The sequence below is a fragment of the Canis lupus genome, chromosome 13 (genome assembly GCF_011100685.1).
Source record: "Canis lupus familiaris isolate Mischka breed German Shepherd chromosome 13, alternate assembly UU_Cfam_GSD_1.0, whole genome shotgun sequence".
In the NCBI taxonomy this organism is placed as follows: domain Eukaryota; kingdom Metazoa; phylum Chordata; class Mammalia; order Carnivora; family Canidae; genus Canis; species Canis lupus.
Window position 1 is genome coordinate 30,459,951 of NC_049234.1, and position 18,805 is coordinate 30,478,755.

At 52.2% G+C, this 18,805-nt stretch overlaps 1 protein-coding gene across 10 annotated transcripts in view; it reads right to left on the bottom strand.

The window, feature by feature from the left end:
• Positions 1-18,805, bottom strand: part of ST3GAL1 (ST3 beta-galactoside alpha-2,3-sialyltransferase 1) — a 97,254-nt gene that overhangs the window by 71,972 nt on the left and 6,477 nt on the right. For all 10 annotated transcript variants that reach the window (XM_038555568.1, XM_038555578.1, XM_038555566.1 and 7 more), the window contains exon 2: positions 6,527-6,680. The gene's annotated coding sequence lies outside the window, so the exon portion shown is untranslated. The remainder of the gene's footprint in view (positions 1-6,526; positions 6,681-18,805) is intronic.

Below are 18,805 nucleotides of genomic sequence, written 5' to 3' on the forward strand. Positions count from 1 at the left end.
TAAGTCATTCACAGCCATCTCAATCTGTGGGCTTGGCCTCCAGAAGCACAAAGGAAATTTCCATGCTTCTGGTGTCTGGTGGTACCACTGCACCCCCCAACTTCTTGTGGCACAAGTGGTGTCAAGGCCTCCAGGCCTGGCCACCATGGTTACCCCAGAGTGTCCGTCCTCCCATGAAAGGTGTGTCTCAGCTGCAGCCAAGACACCTGCCCTGAGCCGAGCCGGTGGAGAGGGAAGCTGCATGCACGACAGCTCGCCCACAGCCCAGCAGCGTGGGTCAGCTACGAATAACACGGGTGACGTGTTGGCACTGACGACGGGCCAGGCACCAGGCCGGCTTGGTGCACAGCGTCTCACCCCGCTAGGCCCTCACCGGGAACTGGGGCTGTCTTCCTTACAGACGAGGATCCGGGTGACAGAGCTGGACAGACACAGATGGAGGAGCCTCCAGGCCCGTCTCAGGCCGAGATTTCTTCGGGTGAACCCTCAGAACTTGCATATCCCTGTGGGGTCCATGTCACCAACAGGTGGGACCGGCTCCATCTTACCAGGGGAACAAGGCTCAGCAGGTTAAGGACCCACGGGGACAAGTGGAGTCACAGTGAGCTTGTGGTGAGGCTTGTTGCTTGTTGCCTTTCCCCCTTCCAGCCCTGGCTGACCACCAGGGCTGGATCTTTGAGCCCCCAGGGAGGGCACTCACTGTTGCCACCTGCCCCAGTCTCAGGTGTGGGTGCTAATGATGCAACATGCCTGCAAAGCCTTCTGGGACCACAGTGGAGAGCATGTGCTCTGAAATCCAGAGTCTGTTGGTCCCCAGCTCTGTTTTACAAATGAGGTGACAGGTCCGGGAGGGGGTAGGGATCAATGAGACCTGCTGGTGGTGGGAGAAGGCCAACCACATGGCTTGAAGGCCCATCGCCGCCACTTACTGACAGCTGTGCATCTGTGGCTAAGGTACTTAACCAGTCTGGGCTGATTTCCATCACCGGTGGAACAAGCAGAATGACAGCGGCCAGCTCCCAGGGGGGCTGTGGGGGTTAAATGTGTCAATGCTTGGGGCTCTTAGAAGAGCAAGAGACCCACGGGGAGACCTTCTGAGGGTTGGCAAACACTCTGCCAGCACTTACACCCCGGGAAGTTCAGGTGATTCCTCTGAACACAGTCCCAGAAGTGGGATCGTAAGTTAGATCCCTTGCATAATGGCCAGGAAAGTGCCTTTCTGCACTTAAGTGCCGGCATCACTTAAGAAGAAAAAAAGTCGGGATGCCTGGGTGGCTCAGCGGTTGAGTGCCTCCCTTTGGCCCAGGGCATGATCCTGGGGTCCCAGGATCCAGTCCCACATCAGGGCTCCCTGCATGGAGCCTGCTTCTCTCTCTGCCTGTGTCTCTGCCTCTCTGTGTCTCTCATGAATAAATAAATAAAATGTTTAAAAAAGAAAAAGAAGAAAAAAAGTCTTTAGCTCTAATTGATTAGCCCAAGAACAAGGGCCTGAAGCATCTAGAAGGTAAGTCCCCCCTACTACAGACCCCAGGATCCCCACCATCAGCCTTTCTGCTAAGTCTCCATCCAGCCTCCTGCTGCAAGGAGCCCCTCGTGCCCCGTGACCCCTGCGGCCCAGGTACCCCAGGAGAGAGAGCATTCTCGCCCACCCCCAGGAGGCCTGGCCCACGCCAGGGAAGCTTCAGCCCCACCCCTGGCTGCACCCCCACTTAGCTCGGGCTTGCCTTCCATTCTCAATTCATACCTGGTATCCTGACTTCTTCAAGAGAACTCCCAAATTATATTAGCTTCAGGCCTCCCCAAACTCAGAACTGCAGCTGTGCCTATCACTGTGCTGTTAAGGTGCCTGTTTCTCCCACTGAATTCTTAATATCTCGAGGACAGAGCTCCGGTCTTACTGTTTTATCCCGGGTGCTTGGCACAGGGCCCGGGACCCACGGGTGTCTGCTGCCCAAACGAACAAACGAATGGATGGATGAGAAGGACAGAAAGAAAAACGGCCTCCCTGCCGGCAACAGTTGCTCTTTTCTTAAAGGTTATCAGCAACAGAATCCCACCCACATCTCGCTGCTGCCCATTTTCATATCCGTGACCACCAAGCTTGCCTCTTATCTGGTCAGAATGCCTTGGCCTCTGGTTCGCCTCTGGACCAGCTGATAACATTTAATTTTTTTTTTTTCTTTTTGGAGGAAATATTTGAGTTCTGAGAAAGAGTGCCCATGTGCGTGACTCTTCAGGCTTGAAAAGATGCACCAGAGACGCCAGTCCTGGCTTTCCAGGGCGAAGGCCCGTGGCCCCTCGGGGAGAGTAATGAGTCCCACACCTGTCCTCTGATCACCAGCCGGAGCTCCTCGTCATCGTCACTGTGTGCTCTCTCCTCCGGCACACTACACTGTGCTCTAACCCGCCACCCCCGCCCAGTCCCGCCTGTCCCCACCCTACCGCACCTATACTTACATCCCTGCTTACCATTGATCTTTCCCTCTTCCCCATCCCCTCAGCTGGCACCTGAGCTCCCTGGGTCTCTGTCGGCCCGGGACAGTGCCTGGCACATAGAATGAGCTCAGAAATAGTTGTTGATGCACAAAGACACTGGCATTTATCAAGTTCACATCCCACAAACACTCCGCTGGGAGCCAGGGATCCAAATGTGTTTTAAGTTAAAGCCTCTGCGAAGAAGCAGCTCAGCTGGAGATAACACCCCGCTCCAAGGGAGGAAATGCCCTCTCCCTGGGGGGAGGCCCACTTCTGCATTCATGCCCTCAACCCGATCAAGGGCTTTGCAATCGGGACGCCTGGGGGGCTCAGTGGTTGAGCGTCTGCCTTCAGCTCAGGGCCTGATCCTGGGGTCCTGGGATCGAGTCCCACATCAGGTTCCCTGCAGGGAGCCTGCTTCTCCCTCTGCCTGTGTCTCTGCCTCTCTCTCTGTGTCTCTCATAAATAAACTAGATTTTTTTTTAAAAAGGGAGGGGGCTTTGCAAGCACAGGACAGCAGCCACCACCATCCCTCCCCTCCATGGTAATGCTCATGCACACACGTGGCCCTGCACAGATGTGTGGCCCTGCAATGCCACATGCATCTCTGCACAGCCTCGGACTCCATCAGACATGCAGACTGTAAGCACCTCCTGGTTGTGAAGGAACGGGGTGTCTGCCAACACACTGTCGCCTTCCTCAGTGGTCTCTGGCCCATGGGGACAAACACTTCCCTCACCTTCCCCTCTGCTCAGGTTTTCTGGACCAGGGGTGTCACCCCAGGCCATCCAATCAAATGCCAACAGACAAACAGGCACTCACTGTAACCTTGCCACATTTACTAGTTGCACAACTTTGCACAAGTTATTTATCTCTTCGGAGTCTTGTTTCCTCATGTGTTCTTGGGCCACCGAGTTGTTAGGAGCTGTAACAATAAGCGAAGGGTCTGGAACAGGGCCTGAACCATAGTTTAATAAATGTGTTGGCCTGCTGTATTGGCAGTGGGCCTGGGGGACTGGTCAGCATCACTGAGACAGACGTGGATTTCAAGAATGCTGTAGCCTCACCCAGGTGCACTCGTGGTGGTTTTAACATATACATAGTTTGATTTAGAAATGATCTAGATGACGTGCCCATATATGCACATTCACACACATGTATGATGTGTATGCACATATATGTGGATGCGTACACACATGTCTATGACTATGAATGAGTATATATGCACACACGTGTGCACATGCACACAAACACACACACCTGCCTCCCGGGTCTATCTGCTCAGAGGGCCTAGAGGCCACGCTATCTCAGTAGCAACAGACATAACCTATGACCAGATGGTATTTCTAGATACCACTCTCCACTGAAAAGAGCAAGAGCTCCTCGACAAACTGCTGATTCCGTCATTAACCAAGTGATAAAGCCAACATCGCAGTCAAGGGACAGAGCAGCACTCACCCTCCAAACACGAGACACGGGAGACACGATGTGAGTGCTGCGGGATGCCTGGCAGGAGCATCCGATCTAAATCTACTCACCAGGGAGCATCAGACAAACGGCGACTATGGGACACTCTGAAAAGTAATTGGCTTAAACGCGTCAAAGCCATTAATGTCACGAAACACAAGACTAAGGAAGTTTTCCAAGAAGGCCGCGTGCCAAATGGATTTTCTTTTGCGAGGAAGGACTTGATGGGGGAGTGGGGGAAGAGCACTTGGTAAAATCAGAACAAGGTCTTAGGCTCAGGTCAGTAGCAAATCAATGCTAAGTTTCTGACCGGGTTGCACTGAGGTTATAAGAATCCTCTGATTTCAGGAACAAACAGAGAGAGGAAAGGATAGAACGAATCCAGTAAAATGTTACCCCTTAAGGAATCCGAGGGAAAGGTATCCAGGAATTTTTTTTGGCTCGTCTTGCAACTTATCTGTAAATTTGCAATTATATCAAAATCAAGCAATTGGGGGAAAAATGTAATTGGGAAGTATACTCTGGGTTCATGTGCTGAGAAAATGTGACTTTAGCACTTAGCACAATAATTTAAAGCTTTTATGATAATTATTATTATGACCAGACGGTGCACGTAGCACATGATCAGCTTGAGATGGACAGAGGATGTTATCACTGTTAATGTCACCATCACCACCACCACTGTGGTGCCTGATGGGCTTGATACTAAGTACTAAAAAAAAAAAAAAAAAAAAAAAAAACCTTTTCTTATTATTACTTCTAATTACTTCATATCGGCATTAAGCTCCACTGTTTGAAGTCCAGTTATGGAAACACCTGTTTCAAGTGCTTCCAGCACTCACCTGCAAACATGAAGAGCTTAAAAACCAACCAAGAGAAGAGAGGAGGGGCCCATTTCAGATCTAGATGTATAGATACGCATTGATTCCATTGATTCAATCCTTTTCCGTCATCTGAATCTCTTTGTTCTTGCTACTTCCTGGGTAACCCAAAGTCGGGAAAGTCCAGCTTTTAAAGACAGAACCTGGGGCCTTTGCCTATAGGCCTCCCGGCCACCTAGGGTTCCTTCTCTGTTCCCTCCTGGAACTCACCCATAAATGCTGTGCATTTATGAATAAGAGAGCGACTGGCCCTCTTATTCTGCACCGCACACCAACTAATTCAACAAATAGAAACTCCTATTATGCCCCAAGTCCTGACCCATCCAAGATGGCGGCACTATTGCCAAATCCAAGCTTCTCCCCATGGATCTGTGGCATAGAACTGGCTGTGCTCAGCTCGGTTCTGAGACGTGATAAGGTCCCAATCATCACTGCTTTGTCTAACACGTTCTTTGAAGGTAAATCCATGGTCCCATCCCTATCATCTTCTGTCTCCATCATTGCTCATTCTTCCAAGACTCACAGGCACCATATCTTTAGCTCATTTTCTTCCTCTCTTGGTTTCTTATCTCTCTTCAACCCCTGTGGACACTATAGTCATTGCTTCTTCCCCTTTACAGGAGGCCTCACACTGCATCTGACCTTCCTACGACCATGGAAAGGCTCATATTTGTATCAACCTATTTGTATAGGTAAAAATGATAAATTCTAATGTTCAAGTGGTTTAGTGTTTACATGGACTCATACACAGTGACCACAGGTTGGCTGTCCAAAGACATTTTAGAAGCAATTCTGGTTTTACAGGTAAGAAGGTAGATGTCCTCACCAATAATCATATATAACAGCTACACACACACACATACATGTACCAACCTTCCTTCTTCCACGGTGGCTGCAATTATATCCAAGCTCAGTTAGACACTGGCGGAGCAAAGGGAAACATCCCCAAGTGACCACAGTTTTCCCAAGCCAGCTTTCCTCGCTGATGGAAGCATTCTCAATGTGCATTGTCCACAATGGTAGCCACGAGTCACACGTGGCTATTGACCACTTGAAACGTGGTGAGTGTGATTGAGGGCTGAATTCTTAATTGTGATTAATCTTAATGAATTAAAATTTAAATAGCCACACTTGCAGGGGCTCTGCATGTGGATAGCTTCTCTCTAGACCAGGGGCTGGCACCCTTTTTCCACGAAGGACCAGACCGTAAATATTTTAGACTCTCAGGCCACACGGCCTCTGTCACCACTGCTATTGTCGTGTGACAGCACCACAGACATATCTGAAGGAAGGAATGGGACTGGGTACCGATAAAGCTTTATTTATAAAAAATGACCAGGCTAGTTTTGTCCTATGGGCCCTAGTTGTTTGCTGACATGCACACCAGTACAGGTCACTCCAGACCTTCTTGGGAATGGCAGGCACTGGCCATATGAGGCCGTTCCTAATCCAGTTTGTACAGAAGGCTTTCCTTTTACGAAAAAAAAGGCTGCTTTATATTCTAATGGTCCTGCATTTTTCCCTGAAGGTAGAAAGCTTTACCTCTTAATGGAATATCCCCAGGAGAACAGGCCAAATGACAAAGAGACCACAAGACACAGGGAAACATCTCTCCTCCCCTACTCAAGTTAATCTATGGAAGAAACCAGAAGAGACAATACCTCTCACTGGTGGGGGGGTAGGGGGCGAGGGTAGGCATTTACCTCAGTAGGCTGAGGGATTGTCCATCTCTGGTCCTCAAATGAAACTGCCCTGGCCACAGAGCTCCAAGCATTTGCTCACCACAGCCCCTGGCGATGATGATTACTTCTATTGGCATTTCCAGGTCAGAAAGGTTGAGTCTGAAAATGGTCCCGGCTGCAAGGGAAGAGGAGAAAAGCTCAAGTCAGTTTTGACATTTAGCTCCTCCACCGTCTTTTGAAGATGACTCGAGACAATTCAAAGGCATTTCCCCATCGCTCCACTCTCTCACCCAATGATTTATACAAATGGTTTTGTTTTGTTTTGTTTAAATAGAACTTATCCTGTGCCATGCACACAGCCAAGTACCAGAGACAGAAAGGTGAGGAGACCGTTGTTCAAACCCCTGGGAAGCTCAGCTGGTGGAGAAAGCAGACAGATAAACAAATAACTCAGGGCAATGCGGTACAAGCATGTGAGGGATGTATTTGGGGATCTAAGGGAGAAATGACCAACTCAGCATGAGAAAAGCAGGTGGGTTGTTTGTTGCTCCTTGCTCAAGTGAGATGCCGTTTGGCAAAAGGAAGGAAAGAGGAAGGAAGGAAGGAAGGAAGGAAGGAAGGAAGGAAGGAAGGAAGGAAGGAAGGAAGGAAGGAAGGAAGGAAGGAAGATGTGGGGAAAGTGTCTCTGAGGAAGCAGATCGGGATAAATGAATGTGTGAGTTTGGGGTGGGGATGCACCAGGCTGAGGCCCAGTGGGAGGCTTTGGAAGGCCTCCCCTGAGAGTAAGAACCCTCAGTTTTGACTTCTTACTGTGTCTCAAGCACCGAGAGATGAACAGGCCACACATTTTCTCACTGAGTCCCTGATGAAGGGGGGTCCTCTATGATTATCCCCATTTTATGGATGGGCAGCGGGGCCTGGAGAGCTATGAGCTCTTTGACCTGATGACAAAGGCAGTAAGTGGTAGAGCACAGCCCCCAGCAGGACGCCCCCATGATGCGTGAGAACTCCAGTGGCACAGCCCTCATCTTCGCCACTGGGACAGGTGCCCTGAGCAACGGCCCCCACCTGCCCGGGTCACCCGGTACACATGCTCCTTGGGGGCAGCTTTGCTCCCCCTCCCCACATAAATTGAGGTCCATTTCGCCACACTCTGGATCTGCACTTGGCCATGTAACCTTGTTTTGGCCAATGGGCCAGTAATAAAAGACACAAATAAAAGCTTAAACGGTGCTTATGCACAGAACACCTCCCTTTCTGGCCACCGCGAGGCGTCATTCGGAGGCCACATTACCCCACCTGAGCTGGTCACTACAGGCATGGGAGGGGCCCCAGGCATCCCAGTTCAGCCGGGCTGAGCCCCCAGGTCCATGGACCACCCCAGTGAGTCCCAGCCACGCTGCCCAAACCACAAGAAATGGCCAATCAACCCACAGAATCGGGAGAAATGACCGTTTGTTGGTTAAGGCACTAAGGTTTGGAGCTGTTCCTTATGCAGAGAAAGCTCACTGATACAATCACCAGGTCATCTTTACGCTGCCAGCAATGGCGATAAAACATAATAAACCTGAAGCTTAGAAAGAAAGATCTCGGGTCAGTGATGTGGAGGGCCAGACGTGCGGCCGGGTGGCGGTGGCACCGAGGAGAGATGGAAGATCACGAGCTATGCTAGACGTAAAGTCAACAGGATCCAGTTACATAATGACCCAAGATTGGTCTAGAGGCGCCCAGGTGCTGACAATAAATAGATTCTATTCGGGGTGCGCTGAGGGGGCGGGATGTTTGCACGGAAGACACACGCAGTGGCCTGAGCCAGGGCACTCAGGGTTTAGCGTCACAGAAAATACGAGCTCCCAGAATGAAACTTTCTAGTCTCAGACATTAGAAACAACAAATACCCACCATTTGCTTCGACGTGGATGGAACTGGAGTGAAGTAAGTCAATCGGAGAAGGACAAACATTATATGGTCTCATTCATTTGGGGAATATAAATAATAGTGAAAGGGAATAGAGGGGAAAGGAGAAAAAATAAGTGGGAAATAGCAGAAAGGGAGACAGAACATGAGAGACTCCTAACTCTGGGAAACGAACTAGGGGTGGTGGAAGGGGAGGAGGGCAGGAGGTGGGGGTGACTGGGTGACGGGCACTGAGGTGGGCACTTGACGGGATGAGCACTGAGTGTTATTCTGTATGTTGACAAATTGAACACCAATAAAAAATAAATTTATTTAAAAAAAAGAAGAAGAAGAAGAAAAAGAAACTTTCTAGTCCTTGTTGTTTGAAAGGAGAGCTGAGATGGGGGGGTGGGGGTGGTTCACTGCCCCGGCCTCCTGACCAGACCTGCCACCGCCACCTCCTCTGATGCCAGTCCCTGTCCGCAGCAGCCTGCAGAGGGACCTTCCTCCCTCGCGTCACCAGCTCACACCTCCCGCCGTGTACTGCTACTCACTGCTATTTCACCACCAATGGCCTTTCCCAGGGAAGGGGCAGCTGGCCGTCTGGACAAGGCCAGGCACTGGCACCGCCCAGGGCTCCCCGCACTCCCAGAGAGCATGTGCCCCTAGCCTGATTAACGCCACGGGGGTGCCAGGGGTGCCCGTCCCACACGCCACTCTTGCCACGCGGGAGAAAGTCGGTTCCTGTTCCTTGAGTGAGAGAATGAACAAAACCATTCATTCCTGGGTCACACGTCCAAGATGTTTTGTTGTTGTTGTTTTTTTTTTTTTTAACATACTCCCGCACTCAAAAGCTGGGTTAGCCACCTTACATCCGGGTACCTGTGGCTTCCCGTGCTTATCTTCACCCCTTTGCACTGGATTCCCAACCCCGACTGGCACGTTGGCAACTGTGGGACTTTTATAAACTAGAACCGTTCCCCAGGTGTCCCCCACCTTCCAAGCCCTCGGTGTCTCAGCTCCTAACACAGCACAGGGATGCTAAGTACACAGAGAAGGTCACTATCCCACTCTGAACCTGTTCATCCCCAGGTGCAACCTAAATATCTACTGAGACTCTCTTTGCCTTCTGCTTTTTTTTTTATTTGTTTTTTATCGAAGTTCGATTTGCCAACATGTAGTGTAACACCCAGTGCTCATCCCATCAAGCGCCCTCCTCAGTGCCCGTCGCCCAGTTACCCCAACCCCACCCACCTGCCCTTCTGCAGCCCTTTGTTCATCTCCCAGAGTTAGGAGTCTCTCATGGTTTGTCTCCCTCTCTAATTGTTCCCACTCAGTTCCCTCCTTTCCCTTATAATCCCTTTCACTATCTCTTATATTCCCCATATGAGTGAAACCATATGATGATTGTCCTTCTCTGTGCCTTTTGCTTTTTTTAACACGCAGCCCCGAAACCTCTTCCGGAATGCCACGTCGTGGCTCTCTTCCCATGCTTTGCCACCCTGCATCTCCCCATGCCCACCTGCCTTCCTACCCCTCCTCTCCCAGGCCATTCGCTCCTTTGCTTCTATCCATACAACCTGCAACCACCAGGTACCGGCCCAGGCCCTCGGCTGCCAACCACTGGGCTTAACCCGGGACACTCAGGAGCGAGAAACATGTCCTCCAACATCTATCTGCCACACAGGAGATGAGGGCCCATAAATCATTCCTTCTTTGGCCCTAATAGAACATCACCATTGGCTGGCCCTCACCCTATAGCACCATCACGCACTAGACCATGATCGATCTCATGAGAGATTCTGTTCTCCGATTTTTGTTTCTTTGGGGAGCAGAGCAGGGGACCAGAAGCGAAATTCTACATCACTCCCAGAGGAGGACAGCCAGTTGGCTTAATAAATCACAGCTTTTTCCTCCACGTGAAAAATGATAATCTGGATAATTGTGAACGCTGAGCCCAGCTGAACAACAGCTTTCAATTGCACAGACACCTTTTCTCAGATGCCCGTGGTCATGTCCTATTCCAAAACGGGGTGCCCTGCCACTGGGTGTGCCGACCCGGGGAGGCTGGTCAGGCCAGGCTGTGTGACTACAGACAAATGGCCCTTCTCGGCATCTTAGTTTGCTCCTTGGTAACACGGACGCAGTTCCTGCTTCAACTACTTCGCAAGACTATACTGAAAAGCAAGTGGATAAAAACCAACGTGAAATAGTAAAGTGAAACTAGTAGTAGGAATTGTGGCAGATACACTGTGAAGGGCTTAACGGCACTTTCCCAAACCAAGCCCCGTGTTCTCAAAAGCTCTGCTAATCTCCATGGTGATGTGACATCAACTGTTATGTGCGTCATTTTGCGGACAAGTAAGTGGAGGCTGGAAGAGGGTAAGCAACTCTCCAAAAGTCAGAGCCGTGGCCAGAGCCCGAATGATACACCGAGGCCCACATGGACGAGCGTGGTGCTCGCGGAGCCTCTGTGCACCGTGCAAGTTCCCTGCTCCTCCCTGGCAGGGGCCACAGCACACTGTCGGGCTCTGCCGGTGAGGAGGGGTGGGGGGCACACAAGCCAGCAGCAGCCTCACCACCGTGCACCCCAGGGGCAGCCGGTCAGCACACAAGTGGGCGGTTTTTCAGTCTGAACTCCTGTCCAGAACACACTGACCACGGAGACAGAGGTCAACATGGAGACTGTCTGGCCGATCCGTCTGCAGAGGGACAGGTGCCCCAGATGTAGGCAGGTGCAGGGGCAGATCAGAAGCCGGCGGGGAGGCAACCCAGAAACGCCTGGAGTAGGAGCTAGGATGCCCGGAGCAGGGGTGCTGGCCGGGCTCAGTGATGGGAGCAGGGTGCAGGGCGGGGGAGCCAGGGGTGCCAGGGGCTGACTCGAGGGTGGAGGAGCTGGCCGGCCCCTTCCTGATGCTGCTGCACCTCCCTGCTCGTGGCCCCGGAGCGCTGATATGAGATGCACGGAACCAGGCAGGAAGCACATGCACTTGTTGGCAGGAAAGCTGCCTCCCATGTGTACCCTACCGCTCTGGAAGGGCTTCACCTGGGGGCAGTCCTCAGAGTAAGCGGGTTTCTGAACCCAGATGCTAGGTGCTTCTCCAGGGGAGGCATTATCACCAAGAGCGAATGGACGAGTGTGGACAATGAGGCCGGCACCGGGCTCAGCATCTCGTGGGAATTAGTTCATTCAGTCTTCACAGCCGTCCCTGGGGAAAGCGGGGGGAGCAAGCTGACCTCCATTTCACAGGTGTGCAAGCTGAGGCTCTGAAAGGCCACGAGGTGGGAAACCAGCAGAGGCGCAGCTCAAAGCCAGGGCCTCCTCCTACACAGGCCCTTCTCACCTTCTAGTCCATCAGGGCTCTAGAAGGTTGTCCCCTCCACTTCACTCTAGAAGGTTGTCCCCCCCCCCCCCACTTCACACCCCACCAATCCTCGAGCAGGGGGGTGGTGCGGCTCACTGGCTCACCCCTGCTCTGGGTTCCATAACATCATCTGTGGCTCCCAGCTCTCTCCAAGAGGCTTCAGCTTTGGGTTGCCCACAAGGAGCACAATCAGCTCGAAGATCCTAGACAGATGAAGGCACAGGTGCTCCTCCCAGCACCAACACGGCGGTGATCGCTCCCATGTGCACCAGCTGGGGGGCTCAGGCTGCTCCCTGCCTGCCTCCACCTGCCGGGGCTCCCCAAGTGCACCAGCCAGGGGGCTCAGGCCACTCCCTCCCTGCCTCCACCTGCCGGGGTTCCTCCGTGGGGCTGATTGAACCTCTCCAAAGTGCAGGAAAGGAAACCTCGTCCACACCTCATTACCGAAAGAATGCAGGTCACTCAGGACCCCCAAGCGTCTCTTACACCCCCTTCCTACAAGCACGTGACAGGGAGATGCCCCACTTCCCTCTTGGGGTTCCTCTGTGGGGTCCCACGGGCACTGGCCCTCTCTACCCTCACTGCCACTGTTACCAGGTCCCACTGTCTTCGAGCTGGTCTGCTCTCTGGGGCTCTCCTCCATCCTCTCCTGTTATTTCTCTCAACCGTGGGCCAGAAAGCTGGGTGGTGCTACCGCAGGGCACAGGTGGAGAGACTGAGGCTGGGACACGGGGAAGCCCCACAGCTGCCCCAGAACCCCCAGGGTTCTCCAGGTGTTGGCTGTCCGTCCCCTGTCTCCTGCCCCCAGGCCTCTTGGACAGAAGATGCCCCCTCCCTTCCCTCCCCTCCCCTGCTGGGGCCACTGAACCTGCCTTCAGAGCAGGAGGACAGGGTTCCTCTGTGCCACCCAGAGCCACAACACCTGTGTCTGTTTTGCAGGCCGGCACAGCCTCAGTCGGGAGGCCTAACTCCGGATTTTGGAACACAATTTTGTGGGTGGGGGGGAAGAAGGAAGGGAAGAAGAGAACTTGCTGACCACGGACACCTTGAGCCAGAGGACGGGCCTGGCCATCACATAAAGCCTGTCCGTGTGGAAGGTGACCTGGAGTGCCACCAATTACCGTCCTATTTATATCCCTTTGAAATATGGCTAGGGAAGTGGGGGGGGGGGCGCTTTGTTCTTTTGGCCTCTTATCTGATTCTCGGGAACAAAGTGAAGGGAGGTGGGAGGGAGGTTGGCGGCGGGGCCCCTGGCGTGGGCGATGAGAAGACCAGACCCACTGGCCCCAAGAACCTTCTGGCACATGGGCACGTTGGAGCAAGCCCTGCTGGTGCAGGAGGAGGGTTACAGCTCCCCCGCTCCCCAGCTCAACCCAGTAGTCTGGGGGGACCTCGGGTCAAACACCCAATGCAACAAACTTCAGTTTTCCCAACTGTCAAAACACCGATAAGGAGAATGACCATGGAGGCGTGTTCAGGAGGTTGCAGGAGTTCAAACCGTTCAGAACATGGTATTTCCTGGGCAGGAACTCAGGAAGGATAACAGGGCAGACAGCCACCAGGACTCACAAAACCCAACCCCGACGTGTGCTCAGAGGGAGGTCCCCAGGAGCCCGCGGGCCCCGGTGGTCTGGGAGGCCGTGGCGTGCGGGGTGAGGGGGACACCCGGAGCCGGGCGACCTGGCTGCTGGCCCCCGGGAGGGCAGGGGACGCCCACTCTCTAGGACACCCTGAGCGTCCCAGGTCGGGCGGCAACCCAGCAGGCAGGGCAGGACTTGGCAGCTGCCAACTGCGGGCTGGCTGCGGGCCCTGGCTCCGGCGGCCGGCAGGCCGAGGAGCTGCACGGGGCGGGCTTCGAGCTGAGCCGGCTGCTGGAGCTGTGACACAGGGGACAGAGAATATCCAAAACGTGTCGTCTGACCCATCCTCACCTGCCGCTAGGGCTCAGCGGCCACACCACAGCCCCAACCACTCTCCCGGCCTCAAGTTCAGAGAGGTACCCTCCCACCTCCTCCAGGAAGCCCTCCAGGGAAGCAGCTCTCCGGGACTTCCTCGTCCACGGAGGCGTCCGGAGGACAAAGGGCCGCTGTGTGGGCCACGGAGCTCGCGATCACCGGCAGCGCGCCAGCGGACACAGAATAACCGCGTGGGAGGGTGGACGCGAGGAACCAGTTCCTGGGAGCCTGGGCCAGGCGTTTCTGAACTTGAACCATGACGATGGGTTGGTCCCAAGGACCAACTCGTGTAGGGCTTCCTGAGTATACCTGGCGGGAGCTTAGGAATTCTTTCTCACTTTCTACAGATAAGGAAAATTGGGGGCACAGAGAGGTACAGCGACTTGCTCAAGGTCACACAGCCAAGAAGCAGCAGAGCTGGTATTTTTTTATTGAGCCAATCAATGAATGACTCAGGAGATGAATAATTGAAATCTTGGACTCGGAAAGGTTGAACAAGGGCATCGCTAAGCCTCTGTGCAAACGCTCGGATTTTACAATTCTCGTTTCGTGCTCTGTAAACGTGCAACCCCTGTCATTTGTTATCTTTCAATCTACTCACACACACCTTCCCCGCCCCACCCCCCATGCCCCTCCGGTAACGGTGACAGCTTATGACACCACCGCTCAGGCTCAGAGAGAAGAGAGGCCTCCTTTACGTCAATCCCAGGGGCAGAGTCCCAGTGACGCAGACATATTCCAATATCCAAAACGAGTGTCTGGCACAGTGTAGACATCGGTTCAGGTTTTCTAATCCCGGAGGGCGAGGATCGGTGTTGCATCGTTCGCTTTGCTCCCAGTCACAGGCAGAGACAGGAAAACAACGGCAGATCTGTGGGAACCAGTGCTTCCAACCACCACCCCAAAAGGTGCATCTTTCTTTTAAAATTTCTAGTAGGTGGTGGTGCGCGATCTTGTCGGCCTCTAAACTCCCCCCTTTTCTTTTCTTTTCTTTTTTTTCCTTTTTTTTTTTTTTTTTTTTTTTGGCAAACGGCTGAGGTTTGAAATTTCAGATTTTGCTTTAGGAACAACCAGGGATGCCCCCACCCCCTTCCCAGCAAGAACGTTCTTGTTTGCGCAGCTCGCAGGTCTCCCAAGCAACCGGGTCTTTCTTCATCACACTCTCCACCAGGTGGTAGGATTAACAGTGTTTTCGAGGCAGGAGAACAACGAACAGACCTTTCTCGCCATTGTGAAGATGTCATTAAAAGGCAATTTTCCAATGTTGCAAGAGCAACTTTTATTAATCATTTTACTCGGGCCAGGGCGGCTCGAGAGGCACCTGCCCTGGGAGCTGGGTGGGTTCACGCACCTGGTGATGAAGTTTTTACTGAGCTTTTCTGCTCGGGGTCCTGCCTCCTGGGTGGGCTCCCAGTCCTTCCTGAGCCCCCAGAGACTACCACGGTTACCAGCTCAGTAAACCCCTCTAAGCAGCACCAACTGGGGAATCAGGGAAAAGGCCTGGAGCCCCCCACCCCCAATCCATTGGGAAAGAGCATGTGGAGAAAAATCAGGGCCTCCGTCCAAAGACCAGGCCACAGAGCCTGGTCCATCTGCCAGGCCCTCTGGGTGAGACGGCACGCAGCGCGCCCTGGGCTTGGGGACAGGTAGCTGCTGTGATGTGTTCCCCACATGCACCTCTTAGGGAGGCCGCCCCGCCCTCCCCGGTCCCCCTGATGCAGGCAAATGGGATGATCCCGGGAATGACCCAGCATGGTGCCTGAGATTTGGGGCTTTGGGCAGAAACCAAGGCAGTCTGCAATTCTGGCTCTGCGACTTTGGGCAAGTGGCTTAACTTCTCTGAGACTCAGTTTCCACATCTGTAAAACGAGAACAGGGAACATGTGCAAGCGGTGACTATAGGGCTGTTACAGACACTAGGAGAGTAATACTAAGGGAAGGGTCAAGGCTGCCGACGGCACGTGCATCCTGGCCCCACTGACGGGAGCGATATCCTTTGACCCCCTTCTCAGGGACACAGGGCACACGACAGCCTCTCTGCGCTCTGATGGCAAATCAGCCACCCCCCTCCCCAGGTGTGGTCCTGGAGGCCCAGGATCGAGTCCTGCGTCGGGCTCCCTGCAGGGAACCTGTTTCTCCCTCTGCCTGTGTCTCTGCCTCTGTGTGTGTGTGTGTGTGCCTCATGAACAAATAAACAAAATCTTAAAAAAAAAATCCTGTTCATGCCTTTGTCCTCGGACTTAGAATCCATGTACCAGCTCCCTTCCTCCCCTTGACCACCAGATTATTTATGTGCACAATAACAGCATGGTGGGGAAATCACCCAACTAAATGTCCCAGTTATTTGTTGACAGCTTCCTTCTGGGGGGTCCACTGGGATCTGGCTCCCTGGACCCCGCCCACAGAACCTTACTAGGGCCCCTCTCCAAGGAACCACCCCCACCCCAACCCCACCCGGGGGATGGAGCACCCTGGCTTCCTAAACCCCAAGCTGGTTCTCGGCCAGGTTGGCTTCTGGCTCAGGGTTCACCGGTCCCTACCCTACACGATCTCTAAGTGGTAGCCATGGCTGTTGTCTTACGTCCTGCGCTGTGATGTCGTCCTGGGCTGTGTTGCATTATCACCACGACAAAGCCTGGGCTCCTTAAGTTGACTCTCGAAGATCTCATTAGGATACTGAGACTCAGTTTGGGTTCCCTTGCCACCGTTTTCAGACTCCCCCAACCAGTTGTTGGGGAGCAGAGGGTGAGGTGGAGACAGCTAGACCCTCGCGGGGCGAGGATAGAGGGTCAGAGGCCTGGATTTGCCTTCTCCACAAGCACAGGCCCTTGTGTGGACCAGGTCACCCCACTCAACTGGATAGCTGGAGCTGGAGAGGCGGGTGCTGGGAGGGGTGAGCTGAGGGAGATGTGCGGCGGGGCAGCTAGGCCATGGGAAGCATGGCAATGTTGGGTGCGCGGAAGGAAGATCCGCGTGCAGAGACCATGTGGCCTTGGATAAGTCACTTCCTCTGCAACACGGGGCTGGACCCTCCTCCCAGGACGGCACCTCCTGGAGCTGGAGCGGAGTCCAAACAGGGTCAGGGCTGCAGACGCCAATGGCTGTGGACACAGAGGTCGGGAGGCTTGAGCAGGGAGGGGTTTGAGCTCTCAGACCGCTGGCGCTGGTGGCTCTCTGAGGCAATTACAGCAACAGCGCAGTAAAGAAAGGGAGGGGGGATCGCAGCCCTTCGTTACTGGGCCAAGCGAATCGGGGGGTTTATTTTGGGCTCCCGTCTAGTCTTCCAAGGAAAGAGGTTTTCTTTTCTCTTTCCCTTTTCTTCTCTTTCTGCTGAGCCTTTTATTTCTGAAAAGGTAAATGCCCAATTAGATGGATTTTCGTCTTTCATGTGGAGTTGTTTTAGGCTCTTTGAGCATGAAACAATATTTTGGAGTCATTTCACCCTCTCAGAGAAGAAGCTGGGTTTGCTTTGGTTGTGGTTTTTCTTTTTTCTTTTTTCTTTTTCTTCTTTTTGTTTTTGTTTTTTGTTTTTTTGTGGGTTTTTTTTTTTTTTTTTTTTTTTTTTTTTTGGTTGGGTTTTTCTCCAGAGCCCTCTGCTAAGTAAATATTCATGAAGGGGATTTTTAGCCACTCTGCTCCGTTAGTTCAACGTGGATTCAAATGGATTTTCTTTCTTTCTTTCTTTTTTTAATGTAGCAAAGTTGATGACAATGATATCTATTTGGGTTTCAATTCTTTGAAGGTAGCTGGTGAAGGAAGGATTTTCTTTGCATACCCATAGGTGGACCTATACCAAAAGTCATCTGCAATGCCCCCTGCCCCGCTTTTTAATTCCACCAATAATGTAGAATGAATGTTCTTTCCTTCAACTTCCCTGAATTACTGAGATTTTTAATTTGTATTTTATATTCTCTCAAGGGCTCCAGAGTCAGACCTGGTTAGATAAATTTTTCATATTTTAGAGGAGGAAAAAATATACAGACACAAACGTACACACACACAGACACACACACAGTCAGAAGAAATGGTCCAAACATCCCCAGATGTTTTTGGAAGAAAACAACTTTTAAGACAAAAATATTGAAACAGGGGCACCTGGGTGGCTCAGTCGGTGAAGCATCTGCCTTTGGCTCAGGTCATGATCTCAGGATCCTGGGATCGAGTCCTGCATCAGGCTCCCTGTTCAGCAGGGAGTCTGCTTCTCCATCTGTCCCTCCCCCCTGTTTATATGCTCGCTCTCTCTCTCTCTCTCTCATAAATAAGTAAATAAATAAAATCTTAAAAATATTGAACAGAATTACCTGAGTATGGAAGAGGCTCTAAGGACACAGGGAAGCACAACCACCCCCAGCAGCACACATCTGAGCCTTGGTCCTCTTGGGAATAAAAGCTGATATCTGTTGAAGGACTTGTTTATTTTTCACATCAGCTGTACTGAGTATCATCCCCATGACAAAAGAGGAAACTGAGACCCACGAAAGGTAAATAATGTGATCCCCGAGGAACAAGGGAAAGCCTCAGACCCCCGAAGCCTTAATACTGAGGCTGTTCTGTTTCTCAAAGATGCTATTGAAAACATAAAAGTCTTCTTTTTTTCTTTTTTTTTTTTTTTTTTTTTAAGATTTTTAGGGACGCCTGGGTGGCTCAGCGTTGAGCATCTGTCTTCGGCTCAGGGCGTGATCCTGGAGTCCTGGGGTCAAGTCCTCCATTGGGCTCCCCACAGGAAATCTGCTTCTCCCTCTGCCTATGCTTCTGCCTCTCTCTCTCATGAAAATAAATAAATTAAATCTTTTAAAAATAAAGATTTTAAAATTTTTATTTGAGAAAGAGCAAATGCACTATGGGGTTGGGGAGGGGCAGAGGGAGAAGAAGACTCCCTGCTGAGCAGGAACCCTAACACGAGGCTGGATCCCAAGACCCTGAGATCATGACCTGAGCCAAAGGCAGATGCTTCACCGACTGAGCCACCCAGGCGTCCCGAAAACATAAAGTTCTTAGTAATATCTTACTCTTGATTCTTGTGTCTACTAGGACAACCGAGCACAATGGTTAAAACTTGGGCTGCCACCAGGGACATGGACATG